Source organism: Ovis aries, chromosome 2, assembly GCF_016772045.2.
Source record: "Ovis aries strain OAR_USU_Benz2616 breed Rambouillet chromosome 2, ARS-UI_Ramb_v3.0, whole genome shotgun sequence".
NCBI classification, from domain to species: Eukaryota; Metazoa; Chordata; class Mammalia; order Artiodactyla; family Bovidae; genus Ovis; species Ovis aries.
In genome coordinates this window covers 105396583-105411090 of record NC_056055.1, presented here as the reverse complement: position 1 = coordinate 105411090, position 14508 = coordinate 105396583, and the positions used below count along the sequence as shown (strand labels likewise).

Below are 14508 nucleotides of genomic sequence, written 5' to 3'. Positions count from 1 at the left end.
GAGGCGAGGACAGGAAGAGAGCTGGCCCGGTAGGGTGACAGTCTCCAGCCCCTTTACCCTGAAGACACAGCAGCCGTGGGTTAGAAGCTGTGACGCTTGGCCTCTGAGTTGATATGTGACGTTCCACAGTAGTTTCATCCACTGTGTAAGAGGAATTTTATGTTTTCTTAAAAAAAATATTTTGTTTAAAAAGCTTACTGCTTGAAACTTTAAAAAAACTTTAATAAGCTGCTTCCCAGGATATTTTTCTTTCCATCTTGAGGAAACAATGAGTTTCCATTTGTATGGAGAAGAGAGGCAGCAAGATGGTGTTCTGGCTTCTTCTCCTCCGTGGCCCCCAGGAAAACTAGGGGAAAGACATAGCATGCAGACCAGCCCAGCGTGAAACATCTCACTGAGGTGTTTCAGGCTCAGCAGCCAGCTGGGCTTGGCCTTCCAAGACACCATATAAAAGTGCAGTGGCAGTGTGTGCGTATGTGAGTGTGAGTGTGTATGTATGTGGAGTGGGGGCCAGGTTATTGGGGTGGAGGGAAGGGAACTGTTTGATTAATGGGTGTCCTGTGAACCTGCACATTTGGCCAAGGCTGCATTCCTGGGCTTTCAAACCCAGGGCAGTTTGATAAGCTGAGACCAAAGTCCTCTTTCCTCCCCGCAATGAGAGCAAACAGGGCCACTTGCTAATCCCAGCCCTGGCCTCTGGGGCCGTCTCTCGGCAACCAGCCCACCAAGTGGCCTTTCACAGGCCAATCAATGGGGCAGCTCTGGGGTCGGGAGCCCGATAGCCAGCCTGTCTGAGTGGGGTGGGAGGGAGGCCGGGACACACCGACCTCCAGCACGCAGTCGGAGGGCCATGCGTGGCCAGGGAGGCCCATCACAGTCACGGCTCCGCTGGAGCTGGACTTCTCCCCTCCTTCCCACCACCCCTTCCCCACCTGGGCAGCTAATCAGCAGGACTCTCTCCATTCCTCTAGCGCCTGCCTGGAATGTTCTTCCCAATCCCCGCCGTCTTCAAGTCTGCCCTGGTTCCTCCTCCTCTAGGAAGCTTTCTCTGATCACTCCAGTCTACATGGATCCTCCCTTCTCTGGATCCCTGGAGCCCTCAGGGTTACGACTCACGGTTTAGTACCAGGCACCTCTTCAGTGGGTTTGCGTGTGTACCAGGCACCTCTTCAGTGGGTTTGCGTGTGTACCAGGCACCTCTTCAGTGGGTTTGCGTGTGTACCAGGCACCTCTTCAGTGGGTTTGCGTGTGTTGTCTCGCTGTCACCAGCTAGACTGTCAGCACCTTGGGGGTAGGGCTCACACTCTGGGATCATCCCTAGCCCACCCAGTGGAGCGCACACTGGAAGCTTTAGGAGGGTCATACCAGTGCGGATGGAATGGGGGAACAGGGGACAGATTGGGGTGGAGGTAGGGGCTGAAGGACTTAATCCCAGGAAGATGTGAACTTTGAGATGAAAGGCAGTACGGGGGTCGGTCTGGAGAGAATGTTTATTTCTGGGGAGCCACGGTAGAGAGCTGAGGGGTGTCTGCTCATCCTGTCACGTGTGTCCACCCTTCCCTCTGAGAACTGTTTCTTTTCTTGGCAGGAGCTGAAGGTATGGAGTGGCATCCGCATTTGCACCACTGGGTCCCTTACTTCTGACTGGAGGGGGTTACGGTTGTGGCGGAGCCTGGAGGGTCCTTCCAGATTCTCTTCTCCAGAGACTTGGATTCAGGACTTGATTGAGATTTGCTTCTGTGTCTGAAGTGTTGCCTTCGAAAAGATATAAACCAGCTACAAGCTGGCTGTATGTGGGGAACTCTGGAAGCAAAGCTGCAAGAAAGCAGGAAAGAAGAGAGCGAACAGGCACTGGAACCCATGTCCAGCATACAGCTGCCTTTGCTGCCCACACTAAGTCAGAGCTCACCGCAGTCCCGAGAGCAGGTACTGCTGGGATCCTGTTTTACTGATGGGGCAAGTCAGGCCTGGAGATCCAGTAGCTTCCCCAAGCACACTCAGCCAGTAAGGGGCAGATCTGAACCCTGTCCTGCCAGGTTATCAAGTCTAAGCATAGCCCCGTATCTACCTTTGCTCTAAACGCCTTCATGGATCCAGGCCCTGTCTTTTATGAGGCACTTCTCTACATCCTGCGCTTCAGTTGGGGAGATACAGGAGCTGAATGGGTAAGGTTTGTTTCTATCATTTATCCACCTCCCTATCTATCTACCTGGGCTTTCTCTGGTAGCTCAGCTGGTAAAGAATCCACCTGCAATGCAGGAGACCTCAGTTCAATTCCTGGGTTGGGCAGGTCCCTTGGAGAAGGGCTAGAGTACCCACTCCAGTATTCATGGGCTTCCCTTGTGGCTCAGATGGTAAAGAATCTGCTTGCAATGGTTGGAGACCTGGGTTTGATCCCTGGGTTAGGAAGATCCCCCGGAGGAGGGGATAGCAACTCTTGCCTGGAGAATCTCCATGGACAGAGGAGTCTGGTGGGCTACAGTCCACGGGGTCACAGAGTTGGACATGACTGAGCGATTAAGCACATCTAATTACCCATCTATCAAATCATATCAATGCATCCTTCACCTATCTATCCATCCTCTCCCTACCTATCCACCCAGCATCTATCTATCTATCGTCTATCTGCTGCTACTGCTAAGCTGCTTCAGTCGTGTCCGACTCTGTGCGACCCCAGAGACGGCAGCCCACCAGGCTCCTCTGTCCCTGGGATTCTCCAGGCAAGAACATTGGAGCGGGTTGCCATTTCCTTCTCCAATGCATGAAAGTGAAAAGTGAAAGTGAAGTCGCTCAGTCGTGTCCGACTCCTAGCGACCCTATGGACTGCAGCCCACCAGGCTCCTCTGTCCATGGGATTTGCCAGACAAGAGTACTGGAGTGGGTTCAGCACAATTAAATCCTAGGAGGAGAGAACAGGTAAGAACCTTGGATGAGGACTAAGGAAGGATCCCCACCATTAACACTATCGGTTGTTCACATGCTTTCTTCGAAATTGGCCCTCTTCACTCCTCAAGCAGCCCCATTTTACAGAGGGGTCCCCAGACAGGGAGTCACCCAGTAACCCGCCAGGACGGTGGGCGTGGAGGTCGCGCATGCGCTTACGCTGCTTCTTGTCTTCACTTCTCCCTGCAGGTGGATGCGCAGTGTCTAAACACCCCAGGGGGTGCGCGCTTGTCTTCCTCCCCAGCTTCCCTTGAAACACTCCCCTTTGTGACCACGGCGAGGACCAGGTCTTGAGCTCTCTCTCTTGGACGGACTTTGGTCCGAGTCACTCTACCGCCGGCTTCTCCCGCCAAGCAGCCACCAACTGGACAGGCCCTCTGTCCAACTGGAGGGCCCTCTGCAGGGCCCTCCCGCGCCCCCACTCCAAGGTTTACCAGCTGCCAAGTCAGCTCCCTTCATCTGCATCCCCCGCCTCGCTCCCCTCCGACTCCAACAAAACCAAGCACCCTGCCTCTGCCTGCCCTTGGAGGCCCAGTTTCTCCCACTCCTTCCTTATTAGTGAGTAAAAAGAAAAGGAATTCCTTTAGCAATTGGAACAGCCTCTGAATGGAGTTGAAGGACACGCTGCGAAGTGTGAAACAAACAAGTCTGAACTTGCCAAGCTGACCAAGTGGTTGTTTTAATCATGTGGAACAGCCCCCTTTTCATGGAAAATTTTCTACTCCAACACCTGTGGCCATTAAAGGAACCCTCACTCTTTTCTCCTCCGGGGTCCCAAGGGTCCACCTAGCCAGGCGCTGCCAGCCCAAGTAATTATTCCTGTTGCCCTTCCTCTCAGCTCCTCATCCCTGCCTGGCCCAGCCCCTGCTAGCCCTCAGGCATAAGTGGATGCAGGGGAGCAGTTCTGAACCTTCTGGGAAGAATAAAGTGACCCAAGACCAGGATCACCCACTGCTTTCTTCTGGAATCAGGTGTGACTCTGTCCTCATCTAGACACTGGAGGTAGTTCAGGCCCTCCGCTCCCTAAAGTGCCCCGTGACCATTTTAAGGAGGCATTGTACCTCACCGTCTACAATTTGGACTGTATCTCTACAAGAAAATAATTCAGGGAAATTACATCAAGTTAAGAAGACAACCGTGGTGTGTATCCTGATTTCAGCCAGGTAACACAGACTGTACGAAATTGCTTGGTGTAGAAAGGGGCTTCAGATGTGTGGTAGTTGCTCCTCTGGTGGCTCAGATGGTAAAGAAACTGCCTGCATGAAGGAGAACTGAGCTCAATCCCTAGGTTGGTAAGATCCCCTGGAGCAGGAAATGGCAACCCACTCCAGTATTCTTGCTGGAGCATCCCGTGGACCAAGGAGCCTGGAGGGCTACAGTCCATGGGGTTGCAAAGAGTTGTATATTACTGAGCGACTAACACTTTTACTTTTTCTTTTGTGGTCATTAACAGGGCTTCCCAAGTGGTGATAGTTAGTGGTAAAGAACCCACCTGCCAGTGCAGGAGACCTAACAGAACTAACAGCTCAATCCCTGGGTCAGGAAGATCCCCTAGAGGAGGGCATGGCAACCTACTCTAGTATTCTTGCCTGGACAATCCCATGGGTGGAGGAATCTGGTGGACTACAGTTCATAGGGTCGCGAAGAGTAGAACATGAAAAGCAATTTAGCAAGCACACACCCAAAGTCATTAACATGTGCAGTAGCAATTTAAAAATTGAAAGCAATGCCCAAATCAATGAGAAAATTAGGGACTTTCAAAACAATGAAAATTCCCCTTAATATTATTCAAATGTGGAACCAGAGGTGAGACTCATACCTAATGTATCCTTGTATGGCCCATAATAACCACCCACCATGCCTAGCACATAACAGTTACCTATAAATGTTTTTGGATAAATGAATGAATTGTGCCATCTAAAATATATGAGACTTCACTTTTTACTCATTAGTCAAGTTCTAGAGAATATCAAGCATAATTTCAATGACAATCAGAGGAGGTACTAAAGGTAACTCAGTCTCTTAATGTTCTCCTTGACTCAAACTTTTCAGTTTAGTGCTTGCTAGAATTTCACTCTGCCAGGTCAGTGCTTGCGAGAATAACATCTTTATTGATGAGGCAGGAAGGAGCAGGCTGACAGTATAGAAGCAGGCCAGGTAGCTATACTTGTGGGGTTGGAGGGAGCTGTCTGACAGTAACTTCTCTGGTACCTGGGTCCTCAATCTGAAAATTCTAAGCATTTTTTGGGGTGAGCTTATTAAAAAGCTTCAAGTACCACTTCAAGGGGAAATGTAAGTTGGAGCCCCCTTGTCTCCATTTTGCAAAAGAGTAAAGACCTAAAGAGGACACGTGATTTACAAAGGACACCTGGAGAGCCGGTTGTTGTGTTCAGTTGCTTCAATCTTTCCCAGCTTCAGGGTCTTTTCCAATGAGTTGGCCAAAGCATTGCAGCTTCAGTTTCAACATCAGTCCTTCCAATAAATATTCAGGGTTGGTTTCCTCTAAGATTGACTGGTTTGATCTTCTTGCTGTCCAAGGGACTCTCAAGAGTCTCCTCCAGTACCGCAGGAGCAAAGCCAGAATCAGAACTCAGGTCTCCAAGGATCCTTCTCCTATAACAAGTTGCTGCCTGGGATGACTTGGGTGAGTCTGACCAAACACAGAAGTCCTTTCTGTAATTAGCATTAGTTTTAGTTCACCAAAGGAATATTGAAATAGAAAACCAAAACTGGAGAGCTCACACTTCCTAACTGTAAAACTTACTCGAAGCCTACAGTAATCAAAACAGAATGGTACTGGTATAAGGATAAACATATAGACCAATGGTATAGAATTTAACTAAAATAACCCAGAAATAAATTTATACATCTGTGGCCAATTGATTTAATTAACCAACAACATGAAAAGATGCTCTACATCATTAGTACTTAGGGAAATGCACAGAAAAACCATAATGAGATACCGCTTCACACCAACTAGGATATAGGCTATAAAAAAAACACTCCAAAAATAAATGTTGAAGAAGATGTGGAAAAATTGGATCTATTGTATATCACTGGTGGAAATGTAAAATGGTTCAGCTTCTGTGGAAGGGAGCACAGTGGTTTCTCAAAAAGTTAAACATAGAATCACCACGTGGTCCAGAAATTCCATTTCTAGATAGATATATGGCCCAAATAATAGAAAACAAGTATGTGAACACATATGAATGTTCTCAGCAGCATAGTCACAACAGATAAAAGGTAGGAACAACCCAAATATCCATCAATGGAATGGATGAATAAATGTGGTTATACTTACAATTGAATGTAATTCAGTCATATGAAAAATAGTGATGTACTGATACATACTACACTGTGGATGAACCTTGAAAACATTACGCTGAGTGAAACAAGCTAGGCAAAAAGATGATGTATTGTACAACTAACTTTATATGAAACATTCAGAATAGGCAAATCTATAAAGACAAAAAGCAGGTTGGTAGTTGCCAGGGGTTTAGGCAAGGGGGCAGGGGGGAGTAACTGTTTAATGGGTAAGAGATTTTCTTTTAGGGTGATGAACATGTTTTAGAACTCAATAGTGGAGAGAGTCGTGGTTGCAGAACATTGTGAATGTACTAAATGGTACTGAATATACACCTTAAAATAGTTAATTTTATGTTATGTGAATTTTACCTCAATTTTTTAAAAAAGGCGTTAATTCACTCAGAGAGTCATTAAGAAAGGAAAATATGTAAGCCTGCTGTGTGCTTCCTTATGGAGCAAATAACTATTTGACTGACAACTTTTCACATTCTTACCAGTGTGTGGGGGAAAAAGTCACAAGTATTTTCTGGAACATGCAGAGTTGTGAAACCAATGCCCTGAGTAAACTGAAATTATTAACTGATGGAGCCCCAGAGGCCAATCTAGCTAGCTAGCTAGCTTAGAGTTCCCTTCTAACCATATGTGGCCCTGCCTCCAGTCCAGGCACTGTCCCTTTCCACCTAGCCACAGACACTTTCCCTCTTTTACAAAAGTTTAACTTTCCAGTGGGATCCTGGGTGGGGGATATGATGGGATGACAGGGGGGATATTCTAAAGACTGAGCTTCACCACATGGCAGGTTGTCGGTGATTGGAGAGTTTCGCCAACAGACTGAAATCCCTTAGAAGTCCAGGCATAGGAGGCTGAAGAGACACTTAGAACATTTGCTTGAAGAGACACTTAGAACAAAGGCTGGGGCCAGATCTGATCTGAAGCTCATCACCAGTCAGGTGTCTTAGTGGAGTTCAGAAATCAGAAGTTGAAATGTCTGTGATGATGCCGCAGGAGGCAGAAAACTGCTGCATGGACCAGCCTGGCAGAGGATGAAGGGAGGAGTCAGGGTCCTGATGTGAGTTGGGTAAGTCAGGACGGGATGCTGAGTAGAAGAATGGGAGGTTGGACCTGAAAGAAAACAGCACTGTAGATGCCTGGAAAGACCTCAGGAAATCAGGCCCAGGCATCAGGCCATCTCTGGGTAAACAAGATTGATGCTCCCTCACCTTGGTGGTTCCATCCAACAAATGACAAAGTTTATAGGATTATTCTTCTGCACTGGTTTCCACAGGCATCTAAGAGCAATCTGTCTGTGCCTTTAGAGCCCAACTGCAAGCTGTTATGGGCTTCCTGGGTGGCGCTAGCAGTAAAGAACTCGCCTGCCAATGCAGGAGACATAAGAGACTCGGCTTCAATCCCTGAGTCCAGAAGATCCCCTGGAGGAGGGCATGGCCACCCACTCCAGTATTCTTGCCTGGAAAATCCCATGGAGAGAGGAGCCTAGAGGGCTACAGTCCATACAGTCACAAGGAGTTGGACATGACTAAACAGACTTAGCATGCAGGCAGGCTGTTATAAGCAGAGGACATCATGAGAAACACTGGGCTGGAAGAAGCACAAGCTGGAATCAAGATTGCCGGGAGAAATATCAACAACCTCAGATATGCAGATGACACCACCCTTATGGCAGAAAGTGAAGAGGAACTAAAAAGCCTCTTGATGAAAGTGAAAGAGGAGAGTGAAAAAGTTGGCTTAAAGCTCAACATTCAGAAAACGAAGATCATGGCATCTGATCTGATCACTTCATGGGAAATAGATGGGGAAACAGTGGAAACAGTGTCAGACTTTATTTTTTTGGGCTCCAAAATCACTGCAGATGGTGACTGCAGCCATGAAATTAAAAGACACTTACTCCTTGGAAGCAAAGTTATGACCAACCTAGATAGCATATTCAAAAGCAGAGACATTACTTTGCCAACAAAGGTCTGTCTAGCCAAGGCTATGGTTTTTCCAGTGGTCATGTGTGGATGTGAGAGTTGGACTGTGAAGAAGGCTGAGCGCAGAAGAATTGAGGCTTTTAAACTGCGATGTTGGAGAAGACTCTTGAGAGTCCCTTGGACTGCAAGGAGATCCAACCAGTCCATCCTGAAGGAGATCAGCCCTGGGATTTCTTTGGAGGGAATGATGCTGAAGCTGAAACTCCAGTACTTTGGCCACCTCATGCGAAGAGTTGACTCATTGGAAAAGATGTTGATGCTGGGAGGGATTGGGGGCAGGAGGAGAAGGGGACGACAGAGGATGAGATGGCTGGATGGCATCACCCACTTGATGGACGTGAATCTGACTGAACTCTGGGAGTTGGTGATGGACAGGGAGGCCTGGTGTGCTGCGATTCATGGTGTCGCAAAGAGTCAGACACAACTGAGCGACTGAACTGAACTGAACTGAGGCTGTTTTAGATATTTATGGACATAACTAAATCTCTTGCTTGCTCTAAGCCCCCTTTGGCCAGATGAGTCTGATTAATCTTTGCTTTTCTCCACAAAGCTGAATATAATGCCTTATTCTGAGAGGGCACTGATACAATGTCTATGAATGATTATAACGGTCAGGTTTTGTCTTCCAGCAAGCTTTCACTGGGAAAGCATGACATGAACCACATATGAGTCTGAAGGGGTGTCAAACATAGAAGCCCCTGGAATGGCCTCATTGGTCCAATTCTAATTGTTTATTTCCTTCTCCGTGGTGATTGGTTCAAATGTGTGATCTGAGCAGAACCAATCAGAATCCTCCCATGAGCTTTGACACATGAACTCTGGAAGATATCTCAAAAAGACTGTAAACCCTCCAATTAAGCTTTATTCTCTAGTCATGCTGTTTTCAAAACTAAACACCACCAGCCGGATTAATTCAACATCCTTAAAGCCTAAGATTGGCCACTCTGGTGGCTTCTTGTCTCATCCAAATTAAATTCCTGTGACCTAACCCTTCTTATTGCTAGTATCACATTTTTATTTTGTTGCCCACTTAGTTGGATAACATAGTGAAAGAAAATATACTCATACAAGACAAATAATTTCATTAATATGCACTACTAAACACAAAGATGGCAACATAGCCCTAAGCCATCTGTTTGTAGATGGGCAATACCACCGCGAGGGGGTTCAAAAAGTGCTTCCAAGAAACAGTTAGAGAGGTTCAAGACAGGCCCATTAAAGCAAGTTCCTGGGTGCTTCTGTATAAAAGTATGGGGTGTGTGAGGGTCACATATTTAAAACTGAGGATCACCTGGTTGAATTGACATTTATTTACATAATTTTTTAAAATTTCTTCACTTGAAAATGATGCATAGAAAAAAATTATGCATAGACTATCCAGTGTTCTCTTTTGATCAACTTGTGCAATTCATTCTAAAGGTCTTCACCCTGTTGTGATCCTTCAGTGGAGGTGGAAGGGAAGACAGGGAGGCTAGGAAGTGACACACAGAGAGGTGAGTAGGGAGGGAGAGCTGGCCACTCATCAGCTGCGTCCTCTGTGCTGGAGGTTGAGGTCATGGGCTGGGCTTGCCTGACCCCGCAATCCAGCACTGCTTCTATCTCCCATAGGACATAGGGCAAGTCATTTCTCACTGAGTTCACCATTCCATCGTAGAAGGAATTCCTGAGCTCTCCAGCATAATTCTAGGGCTTGGTGGGGTGGAAGGTACTAAATAAAGCTTTTTCTGATGGAACCTGAACTGGAGAGTCTCCTGATGCAAGGGCGTCTGTCAGAGTGGAGGGCAGGGCTGAGGCCTGACCCTGACCACGAGGATAAGGAGCAGCTGGCAATCTGAGCCATCAGAACCACACATACCTTCCCCTCCCTTGATTCCAGAATGCAGGGGCCTTGGGCTGGTCACTGAGATGGAAGCTGCAAAAACCAACCAGTCCAAGGAAATGACCAAGGTCTTCTTTCAGTTACCACTGAAATTAATATATAACAGAAAAAAAAGAGGATTTTGTAGGAGGGTATGAAAAACTCCGAGACTTCTTCCCAAAAGTAGAACAAAAAGGTAACTAGAAAATAAGAGATAAAAGATAAGATATTTAGACTATCAATTTAGGATGTTTAATATCCAGTTAATAGAAGTTCTAGAGGGAGGGAATAGAGAAAATGGGAAAGGGTAGAAATTAGTCAAGAAATAAATACATGCATTTTCTGCAGAAGTAAAGGAGATGAGTTTCTGGATTGACAGCTTATTGATTGATTGTCCAAAACAATGAATGGAAAGACATACTAAGAAATATCACCATGAAGTGTTCCACCAATGGATACAGAGATTCCTAATAGCTCCCCGAGAGGAAGCAAGAAAAGGTCCCATTCAAAGACTCAGGAATCAGATTGGTATCTTGAGAGGTCTGACAGCTTCCCTAAAGTAGAAGACAAAGGAGCAATCTCTTTAAAATTCTTTTTTAAAAAAAAAAAAAAAAAGACTTTCAATCTAGAATTCATTACCTTACTAACTGAAAAATATACCCTTTCTCAGGAAGGTAATTGGAGAAGGAAATGGAAACCCACTCCAGTGTTCTTGCCTGGAGAATCCTAGGGACAGGGGAGCCTGGTGGGCTGCCGTCTATGGGGTTGCACAGAGTCGTCATGACTGCAGCGACTTAGCAGCAGTCGCAGCAGCAGGAAGATAGTGAAGGAGATTCTCCAGCAAGACAAAGGAGTAAACCAAGAAAGTGGAGGACACAGGATCTAGGAAACAGGGTAACAAATGCAATATTTTTATTGTCAGAATAATCCCTGATTTGTTTCACTCAAATATTACAATTCTACTGGAAGGGTGAGAGAGAAAAAGTAAAAGGGAGAGTAGTGTAAAGTTACTAAGTTCTCATTTGACATATGAAGAAGCCATTAGACGATGTCTAAAATTGATAAACAAAGACATAGCGACATAAACACATTATTCAGAAACAGAGGGGCAAATACCAGAAGCAGCACCAGGGGTTAGCAGTCCTTTGGGTTGCCTTTGGGAAGCAGAACTGGACAGGGGACAAGGATGGGAAGGAGAATGGGGAGGCCGATTGCAGGAAAATAGTTTTGTTGTTAAACATGCTTTTGTAACTAATTGATTTAAAATAGAAAAACTGTGCACATATTACTTTGATAAAAAAACTTTAAAAATAAATTCTGAGACTCAAAGCGTCAAGTTCACGTGTGAGCTAGGAATACAGTCAAGCAAGGAAGTCCCAGGGGCGTGGAGAGAAGTGTGGTTCTTCCCTTTCTACCCAATCCCTAAATGTCTCTGGCTGCTGCGGGGCTCCGGGCTTGGGAACAGCAGGCTGCACGTCGCTGTCGCTGTCGCTGGGCGGGGGAGACACTTTCTCCAACAGACTAAATGGGGACAGCAGGGAGCGTCCTCTATTTACTCCGCCCAGAGCACCCTCCGCAGAAAGTTCGGGAGCCTAGGAGAACCCTCGCCGCCCTCCCCCTGCCCCACCCCACCCCCACTCTGCGCCGCGCCCTCCCCCGCCCCACCGGCCGCCGCCCCTCCCCCGGCGGCTGCTTGTGGCCGCTGGGATCCCTGTCGCCCCGGGACTCAGCTGACAGCGGACAGACAATGGTATTTCCCATCAGCCTGGGTATCAGGAGCCGGCCTTATCCAGCGGTGTTTTTCTATTAGTCTAACACCCCATTGTCCACCGCTTATCGCAGAAATGTTGATGTCATGCCTGGCTTGGAAGTGGTTTCTGCATCTCCGCTGGGAGGGCTTCGCTTTAATTGGAGGGAGGGGGAGGGACGGAGGAGCCCATTTATCAGAATTCTCACGAGAATTCACCCCTTGTCCCCCCTCAGCCGGCCGCCGAGGGCGCCACGGTGGTGGTGGGGTTCCCAGACACCATTCCTGGCCTTTCTCTCAGAACCTGGCTCTCGACCCTGCCAGTCTCCCTCACAGCCGAAGTGCTGGGGAGGGTGGAGCGTGCTGGGGGTGTTTTCATGCCCCCCCACCCCAACCCCGGGCTGTGGGTGTTTGGAGATGTGTTTTCCCTCTGGCTCCAGGTGGGGAGGGGTCGTGGTGCTCTTCCTCCGATGAAGTTCCTTCAGGCCCCACCAGAGCCTGTTCTTGGTAGGAGCTTGGTAAGCATATAAGCCGGAGAAGGCAATGGCACCCCACTCCAGTACTCTTGCCTGGAAAATCTGTGGACCGAGGAGCCTGGTGGGCTGCAGTCCATGGGGTCCCTAGGAGTCGGACACGACTAAGCGACTTCACTTTCACTTTTCTCTTTCATGCATTGGAAAAGGAAATGGCAACCCACTCCAGTATTCTTGCCTGGAGAATCTCAGGGACTGGGGAGCCTGGTGGGCTGCCGTCTGTGGGGTCGCACAGAGTCAGACACGACTGAAGCGCCTTAGCAGCAGCAGCAAGCATATAAGCAAATGATGAAACCAAAGTGTAGGCATCTGGGAAGGTCCAGCCTGAGAGAAGGTGGAAAACTCAAGACTTGCCTTCATTTCCGCTTCACCCTACTCCCCAACCCTCCAGCCCTAGTTGTGCCAACTCCTAAGGAAAGTCTCAATAATATGGTCTGTCCTCTCCCCATGATGCGCAGTCTTCCCAGATCCTGTGCTTGCTCATAGTGGAGGTCTGAGCACAGGAGACCCCATGTGTTTGTGTGTGTGTGTGTGTGTGTGTGTGTGTGTGTGTGTGTGCACACGCAGGCACACGTGTTAGAGCTGCCTTTGTTATAAAGCCCCTCACGGAATGTGGTTAAGAAAGAAAATGGTGCATTGCCTGCTGCCTTTTGCTGGGGCGAATTAACCTTTCCAAGACTCAGCTTCTTCCTCCATTAAACAGGAGTGTCTCAACTGATTGTCCGGAGGCCAGAACTGAAACAGGTAAGGTGCTTGGCTAGGTGTTTAGCTGGCTGCGTGGCATGTAGTCACACGCAGTGAGTTGGTGGCTGCTATGCGTTTAGCTGTTTGAGGCTTTGGCACAAAGCCTGGTCTCTGGACAACCAGAGGAGAGCTGCCAGTGGGGGTTAGGGGACATTGCCTTGATCCCCTCCTTGGAGAGCTGGGGCAGAGAGGAGGCGGTGTGCCTTGGTGGGCCAGGCCAGCCTGTGTTGGCTGCCAGAGGAAAAAAGAGACCATTGGATGTCAAGTTTCTGCCTCACCTTTAAAAAGAACATGAATGCATACTGTAAGCATTTGGAGACTTCTCTGTGGAGTCAAACTTTGTATCTAATGGGTCTGTTTTGAAGTGCTTCTAGGGAAACTTAATTTGGAACATGATTGGCAAGCTCCATTTGAAGGCAGTTTTTACTTTGCAGAGTGGCCTAGTGAACCTCATTTAATGCACAGACAACCCTGCAGGAGGGCACTGCTCCTGCAAGAGAGTGAAGGCTCAACACCAGGAATGGTGGAGACCCTTCCCATCCATCTGCCCCCCTCCCCAGGGCTCTAGACCCCCAGGCTGATAATAAGCACAGCCCCTAAAGGCCAGAGTCCTCAAAGTAACCCCATCCTGTTAGGTTCTCACCAGGTCCCGTGAGACATGCTGGCTAATCTCCACCACCACATTAGACCAAGGACACAGGGCTTACCTAGAGCTGGAAGTCAACCCTGAGTCCTTTGAGTCTACATCCAGGCCTTTTCCAAGACCACAAGTGGCAGCAGATAGAGCACTTGGCTTTGTCTCTTAAACACACACTCCTGGGACAAGAGAAAGCTTAGAGAATAGGGCAGGCACTGTCTGATTTGTCATTGTGCTTGCTGGGTGATCTTCCTTCATCAGGGGCTTGCCATGTTCTCTGTCATCCCAGAGGCCAGGGCCGAGGGGGCTAAGGGAACCAGACATCCGAAACAGAGGTGCCCTTCCCCAGTTCCAGGCCACATTGGATACACCTCCTTCCTGACAGGACTCTCTTTTGGAAGTTCCAAAGTGAAATATTAGAATGACAGAGGCAGAAATACAGTGCTGCGTGGATTGGAGATGGTGTTTTCAAGGGTAAGTTGTTTTTTAAAAAATATGAAACTAACTTTATAGTTAAGTTGTGTATAAATTCTTATTTTAAAAAACGTTTTATTTTGTATTGGGGTATAGCTGATTAACAGCACTGTGATAGTTTTAGGTGAACAGCTGAGCAACTCAGTCACGCGTATACATGTATCCATCCTCCCCCAAACTCCCCTCCCATCCAGGCTGCCATGTAGCACTGAGCAGAGTTCCATGAGCCATATAGTAGGTCCTTGTTGGCTATCCATTTTAAATATATCTGTATT

At 47.8% G+C, this 14508-nt stretch overlaps 1 long non-coding RNA gene across 1 annotated transcript; it reads left to right on the top strand.

The window, feature by feature from the left end:
• The first annotated feature begins 819 nt into the window (after positions 1-819).
• LOC121818543 (uncharacterized) lies at positions 820-9973 on the top strand. Its single transcript, XR_006058509.2, has 2 exons — positions 820-2165; positions 3133-9973. It is a non-coding gene; the product is annotated as an uncharacterized LOC121818543 (long non-coding RNA).
• The last annotated feature ends 4535 nt before the right edge of the window (positions 9974-14508 follow it).